Genomic DNA, 13,326 nt, shown 5'->3' on the forward strand with positions numbered 1-13,326 from the left:
GAGCTTAAATATCAATTTATCTTATCATTGACAAATTGCATCATTTCATTGGTGTAAAAAGAGTTTGATGGATCAGTTTAATTACACAACAGGAGTATGTTAATTATCCATTTAATAAAATAAAAAGTCATATAAAAAAAACTAAATTTTATACTCCATCTGTCTCACAAAAATATCCACTTTTTTCTTTTTAATCCGTCCCATAAGAATATGCATTTTTCAATTTTAGAAATTTTTTTTCTCTCTATGGGTTAATTTTTCAAGTGTCATATAACTATGGGTTAATTATTGGATCCATCTCGGCTTCTAAGTGATTAATTATTGAATCTTGATGACATGTTAATGAGTGTGCGTATTCTGATTTTTAGGCGTGATCTAACTAATTTATGGATTTTAGGTATCTGCAAGATACCTAAAAATAATTTTGCTATATGCTATAGAAAGTGATTCTAAATATCAGGGAATGATGCATCACGTGAATAATACAAGAAATTTAGGACGAAGGACACATGCCATTAGTTCTTTGTTTCCTGTCTGAATATTCATCACATCTTATCTGCCTTGCTAACTCACCAAGGGTTGGAGTAGAAAAAAGTTCTAGATATCTGGCACTTATATGTGATTCAGTAAATAGCTCCTAGAATTAGTATGGAATGCATCTTCTTTTCCCAACTTGTTTCTTGTAATATATTTGCAGGGAGAAACAGGGAAAATGTCTGCAACTGATCCAAATTCTGCTATCTATGTGACATAAAGAACAAGGTTTGGCTTCAAAACCTCTTAGCCTCTTACATTCCTTTCTTCTAGCTTAAGTGGGGTGGTCTGTCTTGCAGATGAACTCTCCGCGGTTTTCTTTATTGTTTCATTTTTATTGTTCTTTCAACACACATAAACAATCACAGTAAATCACTTTCCCAATTAGGCCCTATGAACACACTTTAATTTTCTTCAACTAAACCATAGCACATGGTTATCAAAACACTTCTGTATATAAATTTTGGTCTGTGGGATTCCTGATATATAAGCATCTGACAAATGTTGGGTGTCAAAGGTACAAAATCCAACTCTTTTCTTATTGACCAAACATTTTGTAATCCAACAAGAATCTAACTTCAACTTTACTACATGGAGCATTTATTTAGTAAAGTTTCATCCACTTTCTTTCATATATGCATTTTTCTATACAAAAGAAAATGCTCAAAGCCCTATTGGCGAATAGTAGGTTAGCAGAACAGATTCTGCCGTACTCATAAAAGAAAGAACAATAAAAGTAGAAATATTTTGCAGAAGTAGACTTACAATTCATTTTAGAAAACATAAGTTGCTAATTTGTGAAATAAAATTGATAAATGTTAATTTATATAATCCAAAGTGCGTCAATGACCATCGTTTAGGATAAACAAAAGCGTATAGAATACTATTATCACACAAAATTAAAGTACACATATAAAACTATGTTAGGAAGTAATTGGCTCAAAGCTTTTAGCCAACTTTTAAAAAATATTAGTAGGAGGATTAGGCCAAAAATAAATCACAAAAGCAAAAAAGAAGAATTGCTCAAATAATGATAGATTGTATACCCTACGTAATATTTTCAAAAAAGATAACGTAACCATAACCATTCATGAACACAAAAGTTGGTGTCATCTCACATATAAAAGTAGAAAATAAATTCATTATCGATTCTTGCATATCTAATTATGTCACCCATCTCTTTTCCCAATTTCGGTTTTCTACTTTATTTTAATGGGATAAGTTTATTGGTCACTTAACTTTGCAGCTATTTAGTGAGACACAATCTTGAAGATATTGCTTGATTGTACATTGTATGCATTATTATTTTCCTACCTTGTTTAGACCATACATGAACCAATTTTTCTAGGTGCATGTCCTTTGATAGTCACTTTGTGGTAGACAAAGACATTTTATCTAAATTTTATAGCCTTTGTTAGTGCGAGTGGCCCCTGTTTTTGTCAGCACTCGAATTTAATTTCTAGCTAATTTGTGGGTAGATATTTGACATAGAAAAAGATGACCATGGGCAACACATCACAACCATGGTTCCACTCTTTTATTCTCTTTGTATATTTTGTCTATAAAAAGGGTTGTGTTTGCCAAAGTGCCTTAAGCCCTTTTGAGTTTACATAATTATTTCCTTACCAAGAATTATAATTCTCTTAGAAATTTCTTTTCACATTGTCTTGAGTGCCATGGCCTCTATAGTAGGTGAGAATTGGGGACACGTGGACGGCCAAGATCGGCCGGAAAACTCTGAGTTGTCGGCACAAAATCATAACCTGCTCATGTCACTACTCGATGAAACGCAGATCGACGAGTGTGATGATGAGAGGCTAACAAAAGTGATACAATCTTTACAAGATGAGCTTGATTGTGCAGATCATTATGCATGGGATCAGGGTGATGTGGTGGATTGCGAATCGTCGATCGATGATGTTGAATCGTACGGTCAAGGATTTCCCTCGATGGCAGCCGTTGATCGTCTTGATTGGATGGATATGGAGATGGTGCCTACTTCACCTAGGGGTGGTGATCACCATGGACAAGGGGTGATTGATGATGATGGTGGTGTGAATGATGATCAACTTGGTTTCATCAAGAATAACAACTCTTCTCTTCTTCTTGAAGTTGAGCAAGATTTTTGGCATGGGCACTTTCAGTATGATCAATAAATTTCTCAAGATGTTATGAGAATTGGCCTCAATTCTTGTGTATAAAATGTGGGAGAAGTGAATAACACTTATTATCATTAACTTATTATTATTATTATTACTATTATTATTATTATTATCATTATAATAGTTCCTTCTTTAATATAATGCATATATTTATGATATTTATTGACACTTGAATGATGAGTAAAAAAATTAGTAATCGGGACATATTGCCATGTAAATCTAATCAATTATAGAATGACAAAAAAAGAGAATAGAAAATATAATTTTGATTAGTTGTATAAATGAATGTTTTCGTTAACCATGATTTTCACATACTCTTGTCAAGGAATTGCTTCATGGACAAGTTAGGTTGTATCTAAAAGTTACTTTAGTCCCTATTTGATAGTTTATGCTTGTAGAAAGGTGTTTATTATTATTATTATTATTATTTTTATTATTATTATTATTATTATTATTATTATTATTATTATTATTATTATTATTATTATTTGGTCTAGTGAAAGGTGTTTATTTTGTCCATTGTTTTTAGTATAAATTCATATCAAGTAGCTTCATTCATTCATAATTAATAGTTTAAGATTGTATTATAAAACTATTTCATTCTTCATTGATAGTTTTGGTTTATATTAAGAAGTTTCTTCATTTTTCATTGATAATTTTAGTTGGTATTAAGAAACTTCATTTTTAGTGATAGTTTTGAGTCGTATAAAGAAATTGATTCGTTAATTAGATATCTTTGAATTTTGTATCGAGTCTTGTTGCAGTGCCAAAAAAAACTGATGTTTTTGTCAATTAGGAGACTTAATTTCAATATAAAGGTAAGCCCAATTTTAGCAGGCCGCCCACGGCCCACTAAGGCTGCCCATATATAAAGGTAAGCCCAATTTAAAGCCATTTCCCCGATCTTATATTAAAGTAATTTACTAATATTAATTATTAGTATCAAATTGAGTAATTGCTTAGTTTCTTATATTGAAATGATGGACTGTACTTGGTAATATTACTAAGAAAACTATTATTCAACTAATTGTATTTAGTTTTATCTTTTTTGAATATTACTAGTTACATTTAGTTTTATTTCTGAAATTCTTATTGCAATAATCGTTATTATTATTAAATTTATATGGAAGCGTATTCCATGTACCACTTAATGAGTTAGTGCATGCTCTGTTCATATAGATGAGATTGATTTGCCACATTGACCTTAAATAAACATGCTAGCCTTGAATAAAATATAGAAATAATTATTTTTGGATGTCGACAACGGCCAGATCCTGTATGTCAAATTGTGTATACTGGTCAATCATACCTAGCTTTGACCTACTGGGCTGCTGAAGCCGTACAAGATGTGTATAATTTAATAATAATATTAAATTATAGTAGTATGAATTCATTATTATTTTTATAATTTATACACGTCTGATCCAATCCTAACAATTGATTTCACTTTTCCAGAAACCCATCGAATAATTTGAGGTTCTTGTCGACTTTATTACAATAATTAAATGCGTAAGACCTAAAACAAACCTCTACTTTTAATCTAAAAGCAAGCATCGATTCGACCGGCCACAAATGTGCAACCAGAGAAAAAAAAAGTTGAAAATATTGTTTCAATAAAATCCCTCCATCCCTAATAATTTGTCACTATTTAACCCTAAGATCAGTTTTAAAAAAGATAATAGAAAGTGACTTTTATATATCAGTCATATAATAAAATGTGAGTGAGAATTAGTTAGTGGAATGTATGGTCCACTGTCAAAAAAGTAAAAGTGAAATTTGATAAATTTTGAGGAATTAATGAAAATAGAAATAAGTGATAAATTTGCAAAGACAGACGGATGTTAAATTTACCGTGTCAAAATAACTAACTTTTCTTTTAAAAAAATGCTTAGACTATAATTAAATTAATTTATAAAACTCTTAACAAATTATATAAATTTGAGAGCATGCTGTCAAAATCTGTTCATCATGTGACAAAAGATTAGTATAGTTCCAATCGTTTGACTGATAACTGTACAGTTTTGCACGTTTAAGAGATCATATACATGGAAGCAATCACTTTATTTTAATTAAGTTAATAAATTAAAAAATGTAACGCCAATTCTGGCTTGATTAACTATGTCAATCACTAATTAACTTTATAAAAATCGTACCGACGTAGTGGTGTCTGGCTGTGATGAGCATCATGCTGGCATATTTCTTGACAAATGTGACTATATACTAATAATTCAAGGCTACTTTAATAAATATATTACTCCACTAATCATACAATATAGTACTAGCCCCAGTGGCGGAGCCAGAGATTTCATAATGAGGGGTCCAAAATTAAACTTCAAAAAAAATTACATAAATTAAATTATAAGGTTCAAAATGTAAAAGTCAAATGCAATCACATCATAACATTTGTCTTCTATTCTTCATCTTCTGAAACCGCTGCATAATAGTTTCATTGGTAACTTTAACAAACACATCCTTTTCGATGTAAGGAACTAAACAATCATTCAATAGTTGGTCTCCCATGCTATTACGTAGAGAAGTCTTGATGATCTTCATTGCTGAAAAGGCTCTTTCTACTGATGCAGTGGCAACTGGTAAGATCAATGACAACTTAACTAATGAATAAACCATTGGAAAAACTTCATGTTTCCTTGTAAAATTTCAACTACAGAACCACCGTAGTCCTTAGCCATTGAATTACATAAGCTATCTTCTTTCTCCCCATTTGAATTATTATTGCAGCCAAACAAAAAAACAACCTATGTAGAAAAATTAATTGAATTATATTTGAGTTTTGAATATACCTAGTTCTAGTTTACCAGATTTCAGACTTGGAACGGCAGAATGAATACGCTAAATTCAGACTTGGATTGGAACGGCAGAATGAATACGCTAAATTAAGAGGCACGATTCATATATATTTTGCTGAAACCTATCTATAATATTATATTTATTATAAATTATAATTATTATGAAATTACTAAAATACCGCTAAGTTTTTTAAGAATTAGTGGGGGACCATGGGCCCCCTGACCCCACCCTCCCTCCGCCCCTGACTAGCCCACTTGGTTAATTATTTAACTTTATTTATCATACAAGTACATGAGTGGTAGGATATCACCTGGATTAGCTGTCCACATGCCCAATGCTTCCACTCCAAATACTTAAAATTCTTCACCTTTTTTCATGAAACAAATGCACATGTTTTTTTTGTATAAATATGTGACTCCACTTTGAGACTCAACACATCATAAGTCACAACATATCTCTCCTCTCTTTATTTTCTCTCCCTCTCTCTCTAAAATGGCAGCAATTGAAAGCAACTATGATGAATTGAGCGTCGATGAATTCTCAAACATCGACACCTCACTTGTTATGTCTTTACTCCAAGAGGAAGATAGGCTTATGATTGAGTCTTTTGAACCCGAGCTCGTGAATCAGTGCTTGTCGTCGTCAGAAACTTCTGTCTCTGGCGACCACGAGTATGGTTTTTGCGACGAGATGTCTCATCCCGACTTTGAGTGGGTGGATATGGAGATGGCCTATTTGTGCCCTAGCGACGAGATCACGGGGTACAATTTCATCGGTCGTTTCACGGCGGAGTACGAAGGTTTGGAGGATTATTCACGAGTTTGGCATGATAATATGCCAATGGCAATGGAGGAGGAGGAGGATGATTATATTGGTTTGTGGCAATAGTTAGATTTTAATACATATATATTGTATTGATCTTGAACAATTTTTAATTTTAGATTATTGATCTATTTAATTGTTCAACTATATATCTTACTAGCTAGCCAAGTGATGCGCCTTAATTTACCGTGATTAAAACGAAATATATTGAGCTCAAGATGATTAAACGTAAGGTAAGGCAATGATAAATCGTAATTTTATTTGGGGTTAATTGCAATTTTAATCACAACCTTTTGCATTTTTTCCAAATTAAAATTTAATTCAACTTCTATAAAGTGGCAATCTTTCATATGTACCAATTGCCCCTCCTAAATGTTTACGTATATTTTCAAGGTGAGGTTTAGACATATATCGGAATTGATAGTTGAAATTGATTGAGGATTTTCGAATTCTATTATGAATAATCCTATGATACCATCGATTTCGTCAATTTACATCCGAAATTAAAATTACTATTAATGAAATTGACGTTACTAGAGGTCAATCTAAACAATAAATTTGTGAACCCCTCAGTCAATTTCGAATTTCACTCTTGGATGTGTATGAAAATCGATTTCAATTCCATTAGTAGGGACGAATTTGCTACAAATTTAAATGTTGCGCCAATTTTTATTTTTATTTTTTGCATTAAATTTAATTTAATGAATGATGAATATTTTGTGATTTATTTTGCAATTACCCTTTTTGTTTGCTCTTCTATTTCAGATTCGTGTTTCGACTATATATCTCATCTACTAATTCGGTGTATTCAGCACAAACTTAGGCATTAATTAACATCTATTATATTATAATTTATACCTAACCTTTTCAATTCCACCCCAACTTGACGTGACCAATTTATTCTAAATTACTGAAAATGTCGATGATAAGATTTGGCTTTTACACTTAAAGGCCGCCTACCCTCTCGGCATTAATTTAATCATGTTGTTTATTTTGAGGCTAAGTTAACACTATTTTACTAGTATTTGGTTTTTTCGAAAAATACCTCATTTTACATATAGATACGTGATCCGTACTTAATAAACTCATACAGATACATTACTTCATGATAATTATGAAACCTTGACTAATGCACCAGACAACTTGTATTTTAAAATAATAATAATAATAATAATAATAATAATAATAATAATAATAATAATAATAATAATAATAATAATAATAATAATAATAATAATGTTCTATTTATTTTCGTGATAACTTGAATTCCTAATTTATAAGATGCAGGAAAAACGTTTTACTAACTAAACTATGTTTCATTGAATTCCTAATCTTCTAATTTATAAGATGTAGGAGAAACGTTTTATTAACTAAACTATGTTTCATCGTCCCAACAACTCTATGATTTATTAACCAGAGTTTAAGAGCTTAACATCCCGCATGACTAAGGACTAATGTCATAGTCAGTGGGAGAGGTGGGTCTGAATAAAAATTAATTCAACTTCTACAAATTAAATAAATCTCCAAAATTATAGTTTTATCATAATTCTTCGGAAAAGTGGAGAGATGAATTGGTCGGATTGAAACTTCACCATATAACAAATTCTAATTTTAAAATTTAAATTATTAAATATTTTTTAAAAAAGTTAAAATTTTAAAATTACTACCTTAAAAATTTTCAAGATTGTTTAGGGTCAAATGACAGATGGTTATAGTATTAATCGGCCTACTAACATGGAAAAGCATTAGTAGTAAACAATTGTTCCTAATAACAAATGATACATCAAACATGCATTATTTTAGCTAGTCAAGATTATGCACAAGTATATCACACTTGAGTCTTGACCTAAAATCTCAAATCACAATATCCACACATTCATTACCTCTTGTCTGGTGTCTGCCATTGTTTTCCAATATTGTTATTACATAAATTTTATCGACATGAATAAATGAGTTTAATTAATGCAAGTTGGCACTCATCTCCACTATACATAAACTACCTGATTTGTGGGCCAAAGATCTAAATACTGACCCATATCAAAATAGTATGGACCAATAATTATTTTTGCACTGACATATACATTAATTAATTAATTTGTTGCTTCAATAATAGTTTTTGGACAGCAAATTGAATGTGCTAATCTTGATATGTTTGTTATGGCTACCGACATATACTACATAACTCCACTAGGCTAGACTGTGTCTTGCAATGATGAGCATGATGTTGGCAAATCTCATGCCAATTTGACCACCAAATATTTGGAATATTAATTCTAGAATCATGCAAAACCAACTAATTAATCACTATTATCGAATAAAGTAATTGAATGTGCATGAATGGTAGGATCACCAAGTTTTGCTGTCCACATGGGCTGGATGCCTTGTGAGAAATTACACGATTTTAATTCATTAATTAATTAGTTACCAAGTTGGGGCACATATTCTTCATCTTAATTTATTTTGAAAAATTTTCTTTGTCCTTATTAATATGTCTCATTTCAAAATAATTATCTTCTCATTTTATCTCTATTTAATATATTTAGATTTGGTAATTAATTAATTAATTAGTGTATACATATGCGTTTATCATGACATTTAAATAAATCATAAGGACAATTTTCTCTCGTTTTCTTAATATGTGCAATTTGATGTTTGATGACAATTAAGTATAAATAAATAGTGTGCAATTTAATAGCAAAGTAGTTTGATGGTCTATTTATTTTCTTTTTCAGACAGAATTCTCAAAATCACGTGGCAGGTCCATGGTGGATGGTATGCAATTATGGTGCACCTCACCATGGAATTTACAATGCACCTTCTAAATTGGATGTACATTAATAATTTAATAGGTATATTATTGAACTATATTTGCCACATTCAACTAATTTAATTAATTTGCACCCATTAATACTACTCCCCTGTCGCTGTCACCACCACCGAAAAGTTTGCTCGTCGTTTTGCAATTGGCCCTTTCATAATTCAATTTGTAAAAATGTCTCACTTCCAATTTTAATTACTATTTATTTTTTGCTAATAAACGCATGCACATTATTTAAAGTTTGTGTGATTCATCATTTAAAATTTATACACGTGAATGTGCCAAGTGCAAGATGATGTATGTTCATCCCCAGTTTCCAAATATACCAGCCAGCTAGCTTTTATTTGATCTGTTTATCATGTGACAAGATGCTAAATATATTCGATTTCTTCATAAAATTTTTTTTTTGTCAAACTTATAATCACATGGGCAATGCTTTCAATTCAAATTATTCAAAATTCGAATTATAATCAGATCAATCTTTAAGTTGAAACAACTTCACATGCAAAGACTTGGCAGTTGCCTAGTTGCTATCCATGATTAATTATCCCTATATATAGTGCACTCAATATTGAGAAAAAAGTGTGACATTTTAAACTACTTCATCCCTCTCCATCTTTTAGGTCTTTTCATTCATCCTTGCTTCTACAATATGGCCAATAGTGGTGAAATCTGCTTTCTTGATCAGAGTCAGAGCTATGATGATTTCAACCTTGATGAGCTACTAAACATGGATAGCTCACTTGTTATGTCTTTTCTTGAAGACTCAATAGTAGAGGAAGGAGATGATGATCAAGTGTTGAGATATATGGAGGCGTCCTTCTCAGACAACGGCTCTTCAGAGGAGTGTCGCTTCTCTGAAGAGCTTCATCAACAAGATTTTGAATGGATTGGTGTGGAGATGGATTATTCTTGTCCAAGCTACGAGGCGACCGGGTATTTTATCAGTTGTATCACAGGAGACATGGTTGATGTTGGAGGGTTGGATGATTACTCACAAGTTTGTAATGGGATGGACATTGAAGAGGATGGCTACATTGGTTTGTGGCAATAGGAAATAGGCATAGATAGTTTTGTTTGTATGTTTTGGTTGAAAAAACTGCAGAAATCCATTGTGTTTTGATGATATTGACAGCACAATTCATTCATGTGATAACACATTGGCTTGTGGAATTTTTCTCCCTTGATTAGCTAGCATACTCAGAAAGTATACATGAAAATTGAAAAAAATTAACATAACATGTTTGATTTGTACTATATAATATGTTATTGAATTTATGTACACATGTAGAGATATTGCAACAACGATTAGCTAGTTTTTATCCTTCATTCAAATATATACTAGAATTACAAAAGAAGAGAATATACAATAAGATAAATAAGGAATAAATCAAAAGAATAATGAAAAAATTATTGAACAAAACAAAAAATTAAAGAAAAGAAATTAGAAAAAAAATGGAAACAAACTAAAGAAAGTAAGAAAAATAAAAAAAGGTAAAGAATAGAAAGAAAAAGAAAAGGGGCTGGGCTTACCAGGTGCGTCATGTCAAACAAAGCCCACCATTCCCTTAGAAATATTTAATCCTAAAACGATGTCGTTTAATTATCGACTAAATAAAGGCAATCTTTTTTTTGAAGCACTAACTAAATACAGGTAATCTTAATAGTGATGATTAAATTGAGAATATGGCATTGCAAAAAAGCTGTTAAAAATGATGTATAATTAATTTCCAGCTTTCAAAATCATGTAAAAATTACAATAGATAAACAATATTGTTGATGTTAGTCATACTCATACATAATATTTGGGTGAGCCCGAGATTAATTAGCTAATGACATGATTAATTAAGTTAATCTTGATCTCGGCTGCCGACACCGCCCTCTAAATCAGCCTGCCTACGGCAATAATGAGCACAATGTTGGGAAATTTCATGACAATGTGACCATTTATAATTAATTGAAATCTTTAATAACCATACATACAACACCAAATCATTAATTTCTATTGCAGAGGTACATGAATGGTAGGATCACCTCCACATGACAATGCTTCAACTCAAATCATTCCAGAGTTATAATTGATTTAGTTTTAATAATAAGCACCTAAATCATGATTTTTAGTTGAAACAATTGCACATGCAAAGCCAATGGTAGTTGGCTAGTTGTCACACAAAATTACCCTATAAATAGCTTACTCAACATTGAGAAAGAAACAAACAAAGTGTGACATTTCTAATCACCTTCTCTATCTTTAATCTTTGATCAATCCTTGATTAAAAATTCCTTTTCCACAATATGGCCAATGCTGAATTCTGCTTTCTTGATCAGAGCTGTGATGATTTCAATATTGATGAGTTAATAAACATCAACACCTCACTTGTTATGTCTTTTCTTGAAGACTCACTAGTGGAAGAAGGAGATGATCAGGTTCTGAGGGCCATGATCGAGTCTCTTGAGCCAGAGATCGCGAATCAGGATTTGTGTTCCGAGACATACTTCTCAGACGAAGGCTCTTCAGAGGAGTGTCTCTATGAAGAAGTGGATGATCAGCTGGAATGCTGCAGCTCCATATCTCATCATCATAATCAAGATTTTGAATGGATGGATATGGAGATGGACTATTCTTGTCCTAGGTACGAGATCACCGGATATTTTGTCAGTCGAAACATGGTTGAGCATAGCGGTTTAGAGGATTACTCACAAGTTTGTGATGGGATGACTATGGAAGAGGATGGCTACATTGGTTTGTGGCAATAGGCATGTATAGTTTTCTATGTTTTAGTTGGAAAAAAATGCACAAAATGATGATTTTTCTTCTTTATTTGTATTTGGATCAAAGATGAAATTGAATGATATCTCAGTAGTGAAGGACTTTCATGGCCTAATTCTCTTCTGTGAGCATTTTTCACTTTATAATTAAGCTTGTGCTCAGTTTTCTTAAATACTCACATTAATGATTAATCTGAATTGTATGGCATGAATGAGTTGTTAATTCAATCATTCATTTGCATTATAAAAGAGATGAGTATTCACATGGGTGCTGAAAAAAGCAAAATCAAGATGGCATCTTTAGAAATCTTAACTAATCAGTAACAAAGATCAGAAGCAGAATATTTTTCTGCATGATTGGGGTGCCTTTGTGGAGTTTCTTTTTCTCTAAAAGTTATAGATTTGAATAATAAATTCATGTATATTAGTTCACAATGATACTAATTTTATATCAAAACAAATTAAATCTAAAAGTATACTGTATATGGAATTACTTACTTGCCCTTGAACTTTATAATAAGTATTGAAACTTTGTCTTCTTTTTAGAATGTTTATTTAATGTAAATCTTGGTGAATATGAAACTCAAACAATGTGAAAAACATATTATTAGCTGTTTTTAAGTTCAACTGTTTGATATACATAGAGAAGAAGAATCTTGAGCAGCAATATGTATCTCCTCATGTCTGATCAATATATTTATTTGGAATGTATTAGAACTTAATCTAATGAAACTTAAATTTTTGATGTTGTATGAAATTATCAACTAAACAAGCCTGGAAACCATATAATACTACTATACAAAGGTATAGTATTTTAATCATGTTACACGAAAATTGTTTTAAAGTATAAACCACAATTAATTATCATGTGTGTGTGACAGTGTAAGAGAGAAAGGGATATTTTCTTAATTGTTAGGCCAACCAGGGAGAAACTTAACCTGTGAGTCTTTGAGGTGTTAATCTTAGAGGCCAAGGAAGAAAATTTGCTAAAAAGAGTGTGCCAACTTTTTCTCCATGTATATGCTGCTTTGCTTTTGACAAGGTATAACCTTTTGTATTTCAAGGTTTAAAGAAACCAATAATTTTGAGTCCCATTTTAACTTTTGCAAACTAAAGTTGATAGACCCACAAACCACTCACCAATTGTATAACAACCATGAAGCTGCCTTCCTATTACTCACTTATTACAATAAAAAAATTGTATAGGTTCATCAAGATAAAATAAAGTGCTTCAATGACCCAAAAAGATAATTAAAAGCTTTCACCACAGGTCTGGTTTGGTGAATTTTGCTTCTTCTGTCATTCAATAATCCTAATTAATCAGCTGGAAAACCACAATCATACTTACTTTTCAGAAGTATTAGTATAGAAAAAGTAGCTTTTTGACAATAATTTATATTTCTTACCATGCTG

This window comes from Salvia splendens, chromosome 16, assembly GCF_004379255.2.
Source record: "Salvia splendens isolate huo1 chromosome 16, SspV2, whole genome shotgun sequence".
NCBI classification, from domain to species: Eukaryota; Viridiplantae; Streptophyta; class Magnoliopsida; order Lamiales; family Lamiaceae; genus Salvia; species Salvia splendens.